The sequence below is a fragment of the Suricata suricatta genome, chromosome 7, assembly GCF_006229205.1.
Source record: "Suricata suricatta isolate VVHF042 chromosome 7, meerkat_22Aug2017_6uvM2_HiC, whole genome shotgun sequence".
In the NCBI taxonomy this organism is placed as follows: domain Eukaryota; kingdom Metazoa; phylum Chordata; class Mammalia; order Carnivora; family Herpestidae; genus Suricata; species Suricata suricatta.
In genome coordinates, this window is record NC_043706.1 from 145,179,725 (window position 1) to 145,198,342 (window position 18,618).

The 18,618-nt window shown below is 49.2% G+C and overlaps 1 protein-coding gene and 1 pseudogene across 5 annotated transcripts in view; both read left to right on the forward strand.

Moving 5' to 3' along the window:
- The first annotated feature begins 7,773 nt into the window (after nt 1-7,773).
- Nucleotides 7,774-11,095, forward strand: LOC115296272 (annotated as a pseudogene).
- A 2,617-nt stretch (nt 11,096-13,712) lies between these two features.
- The window catches only part of FAM120B (family with sequence similarity 120B), a 92,339-nt gene continuing 87,433 nt past the window's right edge, over nt 13,713-18,618 (forward strand). The window contains exon 1 of one of the 5 annotated variants that reach the window (XM_029944754.1): nt 13,713-13,768. The gene's annotated coding sequence lies outside the window, so the exon portion shown is untranslated. Of the gene's footprint in view, nt 13,800-13,832; nt 14,742-18,618 lie in introns of those variants that run through there. The other 4 variants (XM_029944741.1, XM_029944743.1, XM_029944753.1 and 1 more) reach the window with 4 other exon arrangements.

Below are 18,618 nucleotides of genomic sequence, written 5' to 3' on the forward strand. Positions count from 1 at the left end.
AGGGCCGCCCTCCTGGAGCTGCCGGACGCGGCCTGGGGACACCCTCCCGGCCGACGCGGCGTCTGCCCGCCGTCTCCCTGAGCGGGCCGTGCCTCGGGGTCTGGGGCGCGGGGCCGCCCCTTCTCCAGGACAGCCTCTTTCTCAGGATGGGCTTCGGGTCGCGAGGGCGGGAGCGTGGTAGGAAAGTGGCGGGCGCGAGCCCCGGGCTGGCGGTGATGAGCGCCGCAGCAGTTTCGGGAAGTTTGGGAAGGTCTGGCATCGATGAGCCACCCGGCCGAGGACGGCGACTCTGCGTCTGGAAGCGCGGAGCACGCACGCAGGGCAGAACTGAGGCGAGCGCGGCGCCCCCGGGAATCCCGGAGTCCCTGCTCCCGCTGTGCCCTAGCATCAGTCGGAGGCCGCCGGTGGGGGCGGGGTCTGGGTTGCGCTACGCGCCCCCCCAGGCTGGGAGATCCTGACGCCTCAAACTAGTCCCCTCAATCCCCGCTCCGCATGCGCGCGCACGCACACACACACACACACACACACACACACACACACACACACACACACACGTGTCCTTCCCGGAGCGATTCTCGGCCACCGCCACCTTTCCTGGGTGTCCAGCCCCTCTCTCCTGGGTATTCCCCCCTTCGCCTCCCTCCGCTTGGTAAAAAGTGAGTTTGGTGTGTGTCGTTCGCGTGGCTGTCATTAAGGCAGTCTGTTATTGTGCAAGGCTGAATCAGTGGCTCTTTGTGCGCTCAGCTGTATGGTAATGCAGACCGCACCTGCTCCCCGCACAATGCCGAGAGAAAGAGCTCCCCTCCGCGCGCGCCGCGGCCTCTGCAACAATGTCCGGCACATGCTCCAAAGACCCTCCAGCCCGGCCCCCCACCCGAAGTCTTTACACAACCATCACCTTATTAGGTTTTTACACGTCCATCAGATACTAGAACTTTTGTTTTCATTTTTTTAAGGGAAATGAGTTTATTGGGAGGGCTGAGAACACACGTATCACACAATGAATTATCTAAATTGCGCTCATGCTTGTGTGCTCCACGCAGAATTAAGGTGGGGCATAGACTCCTACACTGGCATCCAGCCTCCTGCTAGGCACACTTCGAGGCCTTTCCCAGCCCCCTCTGCTCCCTCTTCCCCCAGCATCTATGGCAGTTTCATCTGGATGGAAGGTGTGAATGTGGGAGTAAATGTCACTCGGTTTGCGACACAGCCCCAGGGAGCCTGGCCACAATGGCCTCGCTGCAGGTGTGCTGCTACAGACACCTTATTGGTGGAAACCAGCACTGTCCTGGCAAAATGTGACTTTCATTGCAGCAGGTGTGGAGATCACAAAGTACTGTTTAGTGCGCAGGAAGAGGGAAATGCCAAGTAAAACCACTGTAAACAACAATCTGAAAATCACTTGGGGAACTCAACCGTGGCCATCTCTCTGGCTGTTAGGCAATTGGAAGGAACTGTGTTATTTTGACTCCAGAATACCTGTAAAGTTGCTGGATTGACCAATCTGCACACTTCAGGTTTTCTACTGCTGCTTCATCGAAAAGCAAAGAAGTAGTTGAAAGTAATGTGCATGTAAGGGTGAGGTGAGAAAGGCAGGCTTGGACCCCACCAGAACCCCCTACTGTTTGGTTCAGAACAAATGGGAGACTTCAAAGATGCTGCGCCCCCCGGATGGTGGCAATCCCAGAGTGGCCACCCTTTGCAAACTTTGTAAGGACGTGCTGCATCCCCACGGGGCTGGGTCAGCACGAATCCTAATTTAATCTTGCCACCTAGTGTCAGCATCCTTTTCTCACTACATCCATGTTTCCTCTGAAAGCTAATATCTGAGAACTTTGCTCTCTCTACAGCATAGGAGTAGGTGTGTGTGGGTGGGTGGGTGGGAGGGAGGTGAGAGGGTTCCAGAGCAGGGGGGACACAAAGGAAGAAAGGAATGTGAGCTCTAAATCCTCTGTGCCTCTGAGTCTGAGAGTAGATTTCAGTAAGAAATGAAATTTCAGGAACCTTTTAATTAGAAAATGGAAGTGGGTAACAGTCTCGTTTGAATGCCTGTTTAGAAAACTGGAAATAAAAAGTTCCACGCGCAAGGGCTTAAACCTTGGGGGAAAAAGACTTGCCCCAAATCTTTAACAAACCCCCCTCAGTATCAAGTATTTGTTAAATTGACGTGGCACAGATTTCTCGATTACAGCGGCAAAGCGGAACTGAAAGGCATCGTAAAATCCATCAGAATCCTGCCCAAAGCGTTCATTCTTTTCCAACTTAATTTATGCCACGCGATTCTGTATTGGGGAAATCAAGCAGAAAGCCCTTTTCTTCTCCTTCCTCCTCCTCCTGTTCTTCCCTCTTCTTCTTCTTCCTCTTCTCCTCTCTCTCCTTCTCCTTCCTCTTCCTCCTCCTCCCCTCCTCCTCCCCTCCTCCTCCTCCTCCTTCTTCTTCTCCTTCTCCTCCTCCTCCTCCTTCTCCTCCTCCTCCTCCTCTCCCTCTCCCCCCACCTCGCACTGGTTCCTCTCCCCCTCTCCCTTTCAAAGCTGAGCTAACGGGAGACTGTTTAACTTCTGTGTTTCTGTAGGGGCCTGTTGTAGTTTAACTCCTGCACACCAGTAGCTGAGATGAACAAAGGAGAGACTCGAGGTCCAACTATTCATCCTTTCTTTGCACTTTAATTTTCATTGATTGGGAAGACAAGGGGAGCCCTTAGGGATTCAGGCTGAAGGGGGATGACACGCCTTTAGACGCCATCAGCCCCCTAGCCAGCCATCTGCTCCGAACCAAATGGCGTTTTTTCACTCCCTAACTGCATGTCTCTATACTCCCACAACGAAGCACTCTGAACCCCCTAAATGCAGGAGGACGCTTCAGCTAGACTATGTTAGATGGACTCGCCCCCACACTGCCCTAGTAGCCAGGCTCCCCCTCCCTGCACACCATAAATCCTCACCTTGTTCATTAGGAAAAAGCAGGAAACTTTCTTTTAAATACTTTTTGATTTCTCAGCAAATCTACTGTGCAAAGTGAGACTCATTAGGGCTTAGAAGGCGCCCAATCCATCAGACACAGGAAAGGGCAGAGAGATTGCTGCCTAGTGGTAGCTTTTCTTTTTGCCAGGCATGCATAGTTCATAGCCTGAGTGCCCTAGTGACTAGGGTAGGCTCCGGTTGTCTGATCAGAACCATGGCCACAACAGCTAAGTCCCCTGTTTACTGGAGACCCTGATTATTTCCCCCACCATTTTATTAGGCCCCTTGGGAAAAAAGGCTTGCAGTCACCATTTTATCAAATTAAAATGCCCGCCTCAGTGCTGGTGTGACCAAATACTGTGGACATCCAAAACTATTTCAGTCCCCTTTTGCTCAAAGAAAGGTTCTATTCTCAAGGGGTGTGTGTGTGTGGTGGTGGTGGTGGTGGTGGTGGTGGTGGTGGTTGTGGGTAGAGGAAGGAGGGTCTGGGCAGATTGCAAAAAACAATGCCCAGAATAGGCTCCAGGGTCTAAGCCAGCCACAGGTTCAGTTTTCTGTATAAACAAGTCTGGAGACTGGAGTGATGTTTGTGTTTTCTTAGACCAACTGAATACTGTATATCCAACAGAGAGGTTCTCTTATTCCTGAGAAGAATTACGGTCCTTGTTCAGAATAACAAAATTTAAAAAAACTTCCAAGCAGCAAATCTGGTGTTGATCAAACATGCCAGGTTACTAGGAGAAGGAGGAGGAGGGGACCTAAAGCATGTTTATTAATTAGTATCACATCCGCCACCAACACATCCCACTGCCCCTTCTCAACAGTCAGTTTGGGTATCTTTTTTTTTTTTAACCATACAATGCTATTACAATACCATACTATATTCCCTGTGCTCTACCTTTCACCCTGTGATCTATTTATTCTACAAACGGAAGCCTGTACCTCCCACAGCAGTTTTGGAATCACAAAGTGGTTAAAATAGCAGAGGAATTGCCCAACTTGCTGTAATAATACAGATATCTTCCGAACGCCCTGGGTCTTGCAGTGGAGCTGTCAGGGACACTTACTTCCTAAGGCTATCTCGAGGACTGAATCCCAGAGACTCATGAACATTTATTTACAAGACACACATTGACCCCAATGTATATACAGATTTGTTTGGACTTGATTGAGCCCTGTGTGGATCTCTCTCGTTGAAGCTACATTTTGACCTAAGCCATCCATTCATACCCAGCAGGGAAAAAGAAGGCGGGGTCGAGGGCGGGGCGCAGAGCTAGCTTACATTTATCCTGGAGGCTTCCCGGTTGCTGGAGAATAAACTGGACACAGCAAATCCAGTGAGGCCCCATCCCATAGCCCCTTCTGACCTCCTTGGCCACATCCCCTCATAGCAGAGAGCCCCCCACAGACAGCCAGGACAGTGACTTTGGGCCGCCAGGTTCCTGTGGGGAGAGGAGGCTGGGGCGCGGGGGTGGGGGTGGGGGTGGCAGGAGGGCAGGGCCCAGTCCCAGATGCAATGGTCCTGAGTTTCTCCTAAAGCTTTCCCTTCTAAGCACAGGCTGGGCCGCTGGAGACAGTGAGTGACACGGTGGCCCAGCTTCCCGGTGGGGCAGGGTCATGGCGTATCCTATAACCTTCCTTTTCTAATGGGAGCGGCGTCCGTGGCTCGGAAAGGAATGCATGTCCCGATCCCCACGTGGTTTTGCGTGGTTGTCGCTGTGCGGCGCACGGGGGACACCCCACCTCCGCGGGTACAGGGGCGGCGGGTGGAGGCCGCAGGTCTGCAGCAAGTTGCAAAGGCATGTGCTGATTTGCATGAGAAAGGGCGAGTCGCGTGCTCAGCTGGCGGCCCCGGCGCAGATGACGGGTCCCCACCCCCCGCGCCGCTCCCTTCCCCCGTCCAGGGCCTCGGCCGCAGCTTCCCGAACCCGCGGATCATCTGCTCTGGCTGTCCCGCGCTCATCTCCATGACAAAGAGCGTGTTTACCTGGCGCGGCACCGGCGGGCACGCCTTTGTCCCAGATCGGGTGACCGCGCAGCTGCTCCCGCCGCCGCGCGCCCGCCCCGAGTGGCCCCTCGGAACTTTACAGCGATTGAGCGCGCCGGTGCCGGGCGGGGGGCGTGGGGCTGAGGCCGCTGCGGCTGGGGAGGGGCTGTGCCAGACTCTGGCGCAATGCCGGAGGGCTTCCCAGAGGTGGTAGCGGCGCCCGGCTGGGTGCTCGCTGGGAGAGGTGTCTGCGATGGGTTGCAAGGGCCAGGGCGGGAATGGACGTGCGCATCCCCGAGCCACTGGCAGGTGCTGCGCTAGGGTGGCGCAGGACCACCTTGAGGACCCAGGTGGACTTCCGGACGGTCCCAGGCCAGCCGCGTCGCCGTGGCCCGGGAGGGGCGCCTGCGGCGACCCCGAGGGGTGGCAGGAGCCGCGGGGTCGGGCGCCAGGCTGCGGCGCGCCCTTTGTGAGCCCTTGGAAGGGTGCGGCCCCTGGGATGCCAGACCTGGACGCAGAGAACCTCGGCCAGTGAGGCAGGCCGCTCCCTGTCACCTGCAGGAATGCTGGGTCCCGGGCCTAGGCATCGCACCTGGAAACTGCAGCCTCTGACTTGGCAATGAGGAAGGGAAGAAAAGGCGTCGAGGGGCGCCGCTCGGCCGGTCCTTTCCCAGGCCCTACTCTCCCAGGACGCGCTCCCGCCCGGGGAGGTCTCGGGCACCTGTCGCCTGGTCCCTGGGGCGGCCTGTCAATCACCCGGCCGGCGCGGGCGGGGGCGCTCGGGGGCTGCGGCCCTGTGCCCGGAGGCTCTAAAACTGAGTCGCCCGGAAACGCGGCTTGGCCCGGGGCCCTCCCCACGGAGGGTCCCTGCCGGACCCTCGCAGTCCCGGGCCGCGGCCGAGGAGCCCTGGGCGAGGCGAAGCTTTCGAGCACGCTGTCCTTCCCTGGCCTCCCCACCTCCCCTTTTCTGTGAGCATCTGCCCGGGGAAGAACAGATGTGGGCACCTGCGGTGACAGGCCGCATATGTTCCATCCTATTCACAGGCATTCAGACGTGGCCACAATGAGCAGCCTTTGTGCGCACAGTCACTAAATATATTAATCTGCACTCCCCAGAGCACCGGGCTGTTTAATTTTTCACTAGCAATAACATCTGATCTAATCCTTAAATCGGCTCCCAAAAGCCTGCCCTCCCGCCCTCCTTTTTTTCCCCCTCTCTTTTTCCCCACCCCCTCTCCCGAAAAACGTGTGAAGCTATTCAACCTTCCACCTGTTGCCTGCTGAACTGGGCGTGGGTTCTTGCAACATCTGATGTTGGTTAGGGCAGGGGGAGAGGGGGGTGGGGGTGGGGGTGGGGGTGGGGGTGGGGGTGGGGGGAGGGGGGGTGGGAGCCACCGTGTGGGGGACGCCTGTTGGCCACATGGGCATAGCTCAGGCATGTTTATCAGAAGGAAAATAAACACAAAGTGCAGAGTGTGGTTCCCCAAATGTTGTGCAAACAAAGAATGATAATTATTAAACAGCTTCTGAAGCAGCCCAGCATACCCTTCCTCTCTGTGTATTCGCCCTTAAAAATGTACATGAAGTTCCCATTTATCTTTTTGTTTATTAAACTCTAGTGGTTATTATAAACACTGGTCAATAGGCCACACAACCAAAAGGTAACATAAATCTCAGATGTAAGACTTAGATTTTTTAAAGCAATTTTGTTGCATGACTCTTTTATCTTAGCATCCCTTATTCTGTTTTGATTTGTTTTCGGCCACAATGAGTCCTTTAGTGCTATTGTGGGTGTCACAATGCAGACGGACATCAGGCTGTGAATGAAGACAGAGGCAGTTTAAACAAACCAGGCTCTTTCTTTCCTTCCCATCCATTGTGGTAGGAATGGGCCTTTGGCACTCGCTGCTAGGAGACCAGCTTTGCACAGCCCTACTCCAGTAAATGGGCTGGAGAGAGAGGGACCCCAATAAACAGCCTAAGTATTGGAGAAAAAAAGAGAGGACAAGTTTAGGCAAATAAATGTCTTTTCACCTTCAAATCAGCACATTTCTTGATCTCAAAATGTAAGGCATGCTCTCCTGATCTGCATCCCTTACTTTTTGAGTTTCCTACCTGCCCACCATTAAATTCTTAGTCTCTCCCCTCCAATACCTCCCAGGAAACAATGGGGACAGCACTGGCACTCCATTAAGGTTTGCTTTCAAAATACTATGGGAGCAGGGCGGTGGCTGTTTATCAATCATTATCACTAACAACTAATGATCGTAAACAGCTTTCAAAATGTAAGCTGCTCACTGCTGGTACGGATACAGGGGCATGGTTGGTGAGTCTGGATTTTTTTTAGGAACAGTCACAAACTTACGCTTTTTTTATTGGTGATTGGAACTGTTCCTATTTACATTAGTCAGTTCATATTTAGGCAAGAAATATAGTTGATTTTAGGTTGTTAAGGGCCCAGTGGGAATGTGTTGGGAATGAGCCACCACTACCACCTTCATTTCTCAGTGGTTACAACTAAGTCAACCAACTATAGTTAAAGCAAATGGGAAACCCATGACGGGTTTATGGAAATCATTGTTCATTGCTGGGGCTACAGGCAGACCTACTTGCCCAAAGCACATGGCAGTGAGAAGCCCACTTCACTCACTTTTATTTCAGAAAGAGTTCGTATAGGATTACTTTGCCTTCCTTAAATGTTTGATAGAGTTCACCAGTGAGGCTAGGTGGGTCTGGAATTTTCTTTGTTAGAAGGTTTTTACTTAGAAATTCAATTTAACAAATAAGCGTATGGTTTAATAAATATAGGGTTACTCAGATTTTCTATTTCTTCTCAGGCTTGGTAGTTTTTATGGCTCAAGAAATTTTTTCGTCTCATCCGAAGCTGTTCAAATACTCTTCTTTTAACCTTCAGTGTAAGTAAATCTGTGGTCCCATCTTCCATCATTAATATGGGTGATCTCTGTCTTTTTTGTCATCAATACAGCGACAGGTTTATCAGTTTCATTGGTCTTACCAAAGAACCAGTCTTTTGTGTCACTGAGTGTCTTTGCTGATCTAGGCGAGATCTAGCCGAGGCCACTGGGCTTGCTTCTCTTCCTTCAAGAATCTCCATCCTCCACTTCCTGTTGTCTACTGTCTGCAAATAATCATTTCACATAGTTTGTCTAGATTTCTAGTTGTTTAAAGTGGAAGGACTAGTTCTGTAGGAATTATTTCTTCACGGGCAGAAGCTGAAACAGGATACTTTCAGGGGCAAATAACAGACAATCCTAATTAACTATAAGGAAAGGACATCATCAAATAGAATTAGGCGGCAGTCTTAGTGTCAGTTAATTTTTGGCTTAACCACATCATCCAGGCACGAGGCGCCCTCCGTATTTCTGCTGCACTGGTCTTGGATTGACTTCAAATGTGGGTTAGCTCCCTTCCATGACTGCATGATGGCTGGAGGGGCCCAGAAGTCACAAGTAGACATAATGATGACCAGTAGAGGAAGAGGCCCAATTTTTTTCTGTATGACACTTTTTAACAGCAATGAAACACTTCTGTAATATTTAAGGTGGATTAAACATGTAGCAGTTAGTATACTGTTATGGTTATAGCTTTTTTTTCTTTCCCAATTTTTGGATGGTGAACTATTACTTACATAAAATCACATCAACCCATTTGGTTGTGTTCAAAGAAATTCAGTTCAACATTCAAGTAAAATTAAAATTAACTCCAAATAAATTTCAAAGGCTGTTTGTTACCGGGAGAAACCTACCCTGACCCCACCCATCCCAGACTCTAACCCTGCCCTTCTCAACCTTCTCTTTCTCAGGTGATGAAGTCTTTCCCTTCACCGTTCTACTCTCCCTAAATTCCCTTCTCCGTTTCAACCTAAGGTTTCTTTTTCTTCTTTTATTTCCTTCTCTATTTTTTTCTTTTATGTGAATTTGCCATCCTGTTTTTAGGTTCTCCTCACAATTCATGTCTGATGTGCAAGCTAGGGCGTAGGCAAGCATCTAGGTGTAGCATCAAGCAGGAGGTGGGGAGAGGACCCGAATAATCACATGTAACTTTTTTGCTTCTGTTATGCTGATTCCCATGTACCCTTTTCTTCTAGTGTCCTGGGAAAGGGGCCTCCAAAGGAATCTCAGGCTTCACTATTGTTCACTGTAGTTGTAAAATATTTAACACGTATAGGATTTAGACAGGTTTGAGTTTGAGTAACAATTGTGCCACTCACTACCACTTGTACTAGTTACTTAACAATGCCTTAAAACCTGAATTTAATTCTTTTTCTTCTACCAAAGTAATATAGTTACAGATTTTAAAATTCAAGTGGTATTTCGAGATTTCTAACCAAATATAGCAATTGCCTACACCAAGCATTCCCACTTTCAATTCCTTCCTCTAACTTAGCTACTGTTTTTTTAAATTGTTTTTTAAAACTTACTCTCATATTTCTTTTTTTAATGTTTATTTTTGAGAGAGAGAAAGAAAGAGATCGGGCAAGGGAGAGAGAAAGAGAGAATGAGCAGGGGAGGGGCAGAGAGGGAGACACAGAATCCAAAGCAGGCTCCAGGCTCTGAGCTGTCAGCACAGAGCCTGACTTGGGGCTCAAACTCAGAAACCATGAGATCACGACCCGAGTTGAAGTTGGAGGCTTAACCAACTAAGCCACCAGGTGCCCCCCCCCTTTTTTTTAATGTTTACTCTCCTATTTCTTATAAAAGAGTCACTAATGCTCTTTTTCCCTTGCATGTATTATCTATGGACTTCCCAGCTCTAGCAGATGAAGATGGAAGTCTTCCACTGGGTTTCCCAGACACACATGTTCATGAACACATGTAAGATTGCCTCCCATCGTTTCAAAAATCATAGCACCCTTTTATATTAAATTACCATTCTGTATTTACCTTATTAAAACTAGTAATTATTCACAGCTGAGGCATATGCTGTGATTACATTTTATTTTGTGTGCAGTTTTCTGTCTTTACTAGATTCAACAATTGCCTAATTTGCTTAACTTTCTATGTTCCCCTTATTCATCATCACCAAACTCGAAAGATCTTCTTTTAAAATATTCACACACATGGGTCTCACCTTCCTGAATGAGGAAGGTGTCTTCGGGAGGCGTCCTGCTCTAGTTTAAATGGTCTCTATCTAAGACTTCCCTCCTCTCTCCTCACTTGGACTCCTTGCTACCCAGGTCCAACAAGTTGCAGTACCATGCAGGTCTGGCGTCTGGCCTTTTGAACCAACAGTCATTGAAACGTTCTGCCAACCAGACGGGAGTGTCTGCTAACCTCGGACTGAAGGCTCAGCCCACGACTCTCGTCCTGCCGCCTCAGTATGTTGATGATGTGATCAGCCGCATCGACAGGGTGTTTCCTGAAATGTCCATCCACTTATCCAGGCCCAATGGAACATCAGCAATGCTTCTGGTGACCCTGGGAAAGGTGTTGAAAGTGATTGTCCTCATGAGGAGCCTCTTCATTGATCGAACAATAGTGAAGGGATATAATGAAAATGTCTACACAGAAGACGGCAAGATATATGGTCCAAATCCAACTATCATGTTTTCCAGAAGGTGACAGACCACACCACCACTGCCCTGCTGCACTACCAGCTGCCCCAGATGCCGGACGTTGTGGTCAGATCCTTCATGACCTGGTTACGAAGTTACATAAAGCTGTTCCAGGCCCCGCGCTGCGGGAAGTTTCTGCAAGACGGCCTTCCCCCCACGTGGAGGGATTTCTGAACCCTCGAAGCCTTCCCCGACAGCTGCCATCAGTGAGCCACCCCGGCCCCCAGACGGCCCCTAGGCCCTAAATATTTCTTTCCTGACTACTTAATTATGGAGGGCATCTGTCAGCAGCTTCCTGAATGAGGTATTTGGCAGATAATATTTTTGAGCTGCATATCCCAATGTACCTTTATTTTACCCTCACACTTAATATTTTGATTGAGAGTAGAATTTTGTGTTAGAATTATTTTCTTCAGAATTTTAAACTTAAATCTCTACTGAATTTCAGTTCCTGAGATTCAATTGAGAATTTCCACACCCTTCTGATTTCTAATCCTTTAAATGTGAGCTTTTTATTTTTCCCTGGTGTTCTGAAATTTTATGATGTACCTTAGTGTGGATCACCTTAGATTTGTTGTGCTGGACATTTAGCAGTCCTTTTCAATATAAGAACTTGTCTCTTACATCTGGAAAGTTTTCTTGAATTATTTGAGTATTTTCGCCTCTTCAGTTTCTCTGTTCCTATTTTTCACATGTCAAACTTTAATCTTCTAATTTTGTTTTCTCTTTATCTTTTTTTAAATATCAGATTTATCTTGTAACTTTAAACACTTTTTAAATTTATCATGGCTTTTACAATTTTCAAGAGCTCTTATTTTTGGAATGTTCTTTTATGTACCCCTGTTTCTTTCATGAATAATCTTCAGAGATTGCAGATAATAATGTTTTTTTTTTTTTAATAATGTTTGTCTTCTTCCTAGTTTTTTTTCTTTTCTTCTGTCTTCCTCAAATGTCTGTCAATCCTTGGTCATAGGTACATATCTGAGAGAGCGGCAGACAGGCTTATCAGAAGGTTTGTGGGATAGATGAAGACTGCCAACTGGTGGGATTCACCTAAGGCAGTCTGAGGGGCTTTGTTGGCCTGTCCCCCTCCGCCCCCACAGTCTGGGTCCTCACAGACTGCAGATGGTGGCTCTGCTTGACCCTTGCACTGTCCGAACTCCGTTGGTTTCCTACGTTTGGGCCTTCTGATTTTCCTCCTCTAATTCTGAGATCCCACTTCCTTCCAGGCTCAGTTCATACCTTATCTCCTTGCTGCCTTCTTCATCCAGGTTATAAACTTTACACTATGTCTCACTTGTTCCCCAGTATTTAATGTATGTTAATTTGTCTTCCCAACCACAATGTGTGTTCCTTAAGATGAGAGAGAGACCCCCTTCACATCCTTCTTGGTGTGGCACCCAACCAGCAGTAGCTGCTGAGCACTGGTGATTTTACTGAAAAAATTTTTAAGTCAACCAGAAAGGAAAGCCTTATATGCCAACTGGAGAGATTCCTTCTCAAATGTAATGTATACATGTGGTGTCACTGCAATTTGGTAATGCTTTTTGAGTGCTTGATCTGGCAAGTGCTTTGCAAGAGACTCTGAAGAGAGCAATATTTGATCATTTTACTTCAGCTGAAGCCTCTCATTCCCTGGGGTTTACAGCAGCCCTACCAAAAATGTTCTGTGTACAGATAGATACTGAGATGTGGCCTAAATAATTAGGTATTATTAATAATTTTACTTTCTCAGTAATTTACCTAAAAATAAATTAGATTGGTTTAAAGACTAAACTTCTGCCAGCACACTTGGCCACTGGAATATTCTCTTGGTTACAGAGAAAAGGGTTATAGAGAAGAGGAATGGACATCGATCTGAGCCTAAGGGAGCATCTCCTGACCATGAACTTTACTGATCTTAAAGCGGTTTTCGAAGTAAGGTGGATATGGTGGCTGATAAGCAGAGTCCAAATTCCTGAACATGAGATGGAGACGTTGCAGGACCAGGCGGTTCCATCTGCCACCACTCTCCCTCATGTATATCTTATATTCAGTGAAATTCCTCTAAAGCGTCCTGCTTCTGCACTTGTCTTTCCTTCTCCCCAGAAATCTCTCACTCCATTCAGACCAGAAAACCTGACCAGTAAAAAAATTCGCGGACTCAAGGGCAATTATCATTATCATCATCATCACAGACAGCAATACCAATAAAGTGGCTAAAATGTACTCAATGCTTACTATGGGCCCAGTGCTCTGCTATATTCTTTTTTTGTTTGTTTTTTAAAGTTTATTCGTTTTGAGAGAGTGAGAGGGGCAGAGAGAAAGAGGGAGGGAGAATCCCAAGCAGGCTCCACGCGGTGGGGGCTCAATCTCAAGAACTGTGATACCAAGACCTGAAAAGAAATCACGGGTCAGACGCTGAACCTACCGAGACACCAAGGCGCCCCTCTGCTATATTCTTTGTAAGCACTGCCTGGCAAGTACCATTAGTGTCCTAACTAAAGAGTTGAGGAAGCTGAGCGTACAGAGGTTAAAAAAAAAACTTGCCCAGGATCACACACCCCATTCCGTATTCCCACCCCCTCTCCCCATACCCCATGCGGGCATGTTCAGAAATGATAACACAGGTATGTCCCGGTTTCCCAAAGGTTGTCAACGGACTTCGTCAGCGCCTGTTTCCGCTAACCCAAAGAAATCCGGAGAGGACTTTCGCTTGCACCGATGCAAGTCTTTCCTAAAAGCGAAGTGGTGTACCCTTCGCTTTGCACCGTTTGGACTTAGAAAGGTTTTAGAGCGCTCTGCGTTCCGACGGCGCCGGAACCTCCAATCGCCTTTCGGGGCAGCCGGGCTTCAGGCAAGCCTGACCCACTCCCGAGCCGGCCGCAGCGGCCTCCTGGGTCCCCGGAAAATCTGGCGCCAGGGGCTCCGGGTAGCCCTAAGTCCCGACAGGCCAGCAGGGCGAACAGGCCCAGGCAAAGCAGTGACAAGCCACGCTTGCGCCGGCAGCGCCTCACCGGCGGGAAGGAGTGCAAAGGGGCGGTGCTCTACCTACGCCAACCGGACCGCATGACCCCGACCAAGGAAGCAGAGAGCGGTTTCCAAGACAACGGGCGTGGCGCCTGCGCAGCTCGCTACCGGCGTCCGGGGAGACCCGCCGAGCAGACCCCGCCCCCCCCCCCCGCGCTAGGCGGTCCCGCGAGCGGAAGCGCCTGGGGCGGAAGCGGAAGTGCGCAGACAGCTGCGGCTGGGCCGAGGGCGGTGCGGGTGAGTCGCTGCTGTGCTGGCGCATCTCTAGGTAGGGCCGGGCCTGCGGGGCCCGCGCCGTCCCGACTGCTCCCCGCCTGCCGGGCTCGGCTCGGCTCTCCGCGCTTGCGGTTCTGCGCCGTCTGTCACGGCCGCTCCGGCCTTGAGCCCCGTCGCGGACCTCTGGGCCCGGGTCCGAGTCATCCGCGGCCCTGCCCGCCCTCAGCCCCGATGCCCCGCTCCGGGTACCTGGGATTCGCCGCCCACTGCCTTTCCCCTCCTGGGCCTCTCCGTCCCTGTCACCTCACTCCTTGATCTCCCGACTCCACCTCTGTGCCCTTGCTTCCTCCTCTTTAGTGTCATCCTGACCCTCCTCTCCCCTCAAGAGATGCGTACCAATTCCGGGGCCATTCTTCCCGGCTCCCCGGCCACAGAGCCGGTGTGATCGCCCCCAGAGAGGCGTCCTCTGATCTCTGCACTCGCGTCTCAAAACTTGTGTGTCTCTCCCCCCACGCATGTCTGGACTGTCCTAAACCGGGGCTCCAGCAAGTGCTAGGTCCTTGCAGAAAGAAAGATGAAAAGATATCAGGCTAGTGTTGGGCTGGCCCGGAGGACGATTTGTCTCAGGCGGCCAAGGAGGAGTAGGGAAGTTTCTTTGCAGGAAGGGGCTCTTTGAGCTGAGTTTTAAAGAAGTAAGGAGTTGGGAGGTGAAAGAGGAGCAAGAGGCCGTTCATCCCTGTAGAGGAGACAATGTTTGAGACTGTCTGACAGAGTTGAGAGAAGATACGGTAGCTTAGAAATGGGGAATGGCAGGAAGGTACGGAGAATTTGGGGCAGGGAAGCCAAGGGATCACATCTCATTACTAAGCCAGCCTGACAGGTGTGCGATGATGGTGTGGGTGATTGCAGGTCATGAGAACAGGGCTCCTGAGGTTGTGCAGGAGAGAAGTTTTAGAACCCCAAACCCGGAAATGGTGGTGGAGAGAACTTGGAGGTGAGTAGGATGCAAAAAGGCATGAGGTGTTGGTTTTTCTAATGACCTCCAGATTTTTGTCTTGATATTTGAGATGATTCAGGGAGTGAGAGATGGCTTGGTGAGCGCCTCTGGAGCACCAGGCTCCTGACCATTCACCTCCCAAGTGTATCAGGTTGTTTGGTCTGGAGCTGCATTTCACGGTTCCTCTAGTCACCTTGTCCTTGGTCTTCTTCGTTTGTGACCATGGCCTCACATCTGCATGTGCTCGGTGTGCTGCCCGTGTTTGGGCCTTGTTCTCAAGAGCTGCCCTGGGTGCACCAGCGCGGCCTTCACACGTTCTCTGTGTTTAGATTTCCTGTCACCCCCATCCCTTGCTGTCCCTAAGTTCTGCGGTAGTGCTTCTCCCTGCCCTGGTCATTCCTCTGGTCTCAGAACTGCACTGGTGCCTTCCTTACCCGTTGTGTTCAGGAAACTCGCCAACAGCACCACAGCTGAGCCAAGCCCCTCGCCTGTCTCTCCACACCCCTCTCATCTACCTTGCCTCAGTTCCGAATCCCTAATCTCCCAGACATGTGGCACCCTCTGGTCACTTCTCACCTGCAAACTGAGAAACTGAAGGAGGTGGCATCTGAGGTCCTGCCCCTTCCCTGAACCTTAACCTGGGTGTCATTTATGGGGTAGATTTACTGTGAAGCTACTGAAGGTCGGGCCTCAGGGCCCTTCACTTTGATGAGCTACTTTCAAGGCATTGAGAAAGACCTCAGTGGTCTGTGTTTATAATTTTGTATTTTTTAAAAAGAAGGACCCAACTGTGTATGCTTCAGGCCCTACACCACATGGGTCCTTGTGGAACTGGCCATTTGTCACATTCTGCTGTCTTGGTGTTTGCATTCCTGTCCTTCAGATATCCCCCTTCCTGTGTGTGCTTGGCACTGGGGCTTGGAGAGAAAATAGGAGTGGATGGAGCCCCGTTCCTGCAGTAACCAGACTTGACTTTGCTCTCTGTCAGGGAGGGGGATGCTGGAGGTCGGGATCTGAGTGCATTTGGCAGAATTTTTGCAATGGTGTAGATGCATGGATTGATTTATTTCATTGCTGTGTTGCTGCCTTTTTCAAGAAAAAGTTAATGGTGACACGTCTGCTTTACTTGAGGTCGTAAAAGCGATTTTCTCTGTGGAAGAAGCTACAGCGATACGCTGGAGAGTCATTCAGAGGAATTAATTGCATCCTTTCCTTTATTAGTGTGAAAGTGAGGTAACCCTAATGCTATAAGTTATTTTTTTAATTTTTAAAAAATGTTTTATTTATTTTTGAGACAGAGAGACAGAGCATGAGAGGGGGAGGGACAGAGAGAGAGGGAGACACAGAATCCGAAGCAGGCTCCAGGCTCTGAACTGTCAGCACAGAGCCTGACATGAGGCTCGAACCCATGAACTGTGAGATCATGACCTGAGCCAAAGTCGGGAGCTTAACTGACTGAGCCACTCAGGCGCCCCTGCTATAAGTTATTTTTATAAAACTTCATAATAATTATAAATAACTTTTTATTTTCATTTGCTTTTACGTATGTTTTTTTGTAAGGTGATGTTGGAAAATTCTTTCGAGACCAAAAACCTGTTATTTAAGGTTTAAATTACTTACATAAGGTAAGGTATGTTTAAAGGATTTTGTAGTAGTAGTTTAAAATCTACTGTATTGAGGGAAGCCTGGGTGCTCTGTCTCTCTCTGTCTCAAAAATGAATTATTAAAAAAAATTTAAATCTACCAAATTGAGAGGTAAATCATTATTTAATTTGTACAAAAAAGGGCATCAATGATAGACAAAGAGATTAAATGTTTTGTCTTCGGTCAGACCATTGTCAACCAAGGAAACCAGCTCTCAAGCCCCCTTTTCTTTATAAACAAATACTGCTCAATAAGAGGGAATCCACTGCTTTTACTATAGAACGTTTCCTATAAGGTGGACCAAATCCTCAGGTCTGTCATTGTGCCTGTCTAGCTGCAGAGTCCCGCAGGGACACGTAAGGTTCCGTGAGACTGTGCGGCCAGACTACTGTTCTGTAGGCGCTTTAGCCCAGAGTATTGCATTATTGTGAAGTCATTTATATTCAAACCATTGCCAACCAGGATGAGAGGAAAGTAACTCTGTTTGAAACAGAGAAGTTTTAGGGCACCTGGGTGGCTCAGTCGGTTGAGAGTCTGACTTCAGCTCGGCCCAGGATCTCACAGTTGGTGGGTTCGAGCCCTGTGTTGGGCTCTGTGCTGACAGCTCAGAGCCTGGAGCCTGTCTTTGGATTCTGTCTCTCCCTCTCTCACTGTCCCTCCCCTGCTTGTACTGTTTCTCTCTCTCTCTCTCAAAGAATACATAAAACGTAAAAAAGAAAGGAAACATTGGAGTTTTCTGGATAGTTTAGTTCTGGATAGTTTTTGCCCATTAAACATTAAAATCTCCTGTTTAGGATGGCAGTCTTTCTAAAATATATTATTTCTCTGCTTTCTTAACAGAATGTGCTGGGTGTAGTATAAACTTTCTTTAATGATCTCAAACATTTTAAACATAATTTGTCAGTTGTGATGTAAACACTCTTAGAACTTCTTGAGGCGTGGGAAGCTTTCCCCCTGTTATTTGTAAGGAGTTTTTGTGTCTTTCAGGTTTTTTTAGTTTTCCTGTTCTGCTTTCTCCTTGTCAGCCTTCAGCAGTTCTGCTACTGTCGGTGTTCAAATGCCTGCCTCAGATGCCCTTTCCAGGTTTCTCTCCTGCGGACGTGGAACTGAAATAGAGAGATAGTCCATAGGTGATAAAAAAAAGAGCTTGAAGACGTCTCCTAGGAATAAATTGTTCTAACTCTAACTCATGAGTTTATAATGGAGTCTTACCATGAGTTCTGGATAAATGAAGCATAAATTTGTGTAGGCGTACCTGCATCTTCACCTGTGCTCAGTGACAGTGGTTTTCACATTGTGGGTCACTGTCCTTTAAGGGGTCTTTTGAGCTGCACTGGGTCAGGGAGAGGCCCTTCAATCCTGATTATTCTGTTCGCTCCCTTCTGACAGGGAGAACCTTCAGGAAGGAGAGCTTTCTGGACTAAGGACACCCACAGGGCAATTGATTTGGTCTTCCCAGCTCTGGAGGGAGCAGCAACCAGACCACTCAGATGCCACAGTTAGGTGGGGGCGTGACTTAGCTAAAGGGACATAGGCTTTGGAGGCGGAGAGTTTCAAATCTCCGCCTTATCGGGCAGGTGCCCTAAAGCAGTACACACTGGTGGCTGCTGCCCAGCACCAGCTCTTGTTCCTGCTCTGCTGGTACAGCAGGCCTTTCACAAATCTGAACAAACGGACCCTGTGCCCGTGGGACTAGAGATGTCTGCCACGGGGCTTTTAGAGTAAGTGTACGGTATGGTGCACTTTGACACGTGTGCACACTGCCAGGCTTTCTTTTCTGATGCACCCAGTGCCTTTTGCTCCTCTCACTCAGGGCTTATGTCTTAGTGACTTTGTCTTCTCCATTGCTGTGTCCACAGCTGCTAGCACAAGGCCTGGAGTACACTAAACACTAGATGAATATTTACTCAGCAAATATGGGAACTTAGAACTCCTGCCTTTGGTATGCGTGGGGCCAGAAGACGGTCTCTTCCTCCATTGTCTTTGCAATAGGAGTTAGGATTCTGCATCCTTCTGGTGTTAGGGTTCTTCCAGAATAGGTGTTTGGATACTGGGCAGCTAGGGCGACCAGTGCCTGCCAGAGCCCCCTCTTCTATCTCCAGTCTTGCCTGTCTCCATCCTTTCTCCATGACGTCAGGTGAGTGCTTATAAACTGTACTGGCCTACGAGCCTTGAACGAGATCTGATCTCCCTTTGGGATGAAATGCAGATGCAGGTGTGTGGCTAACAA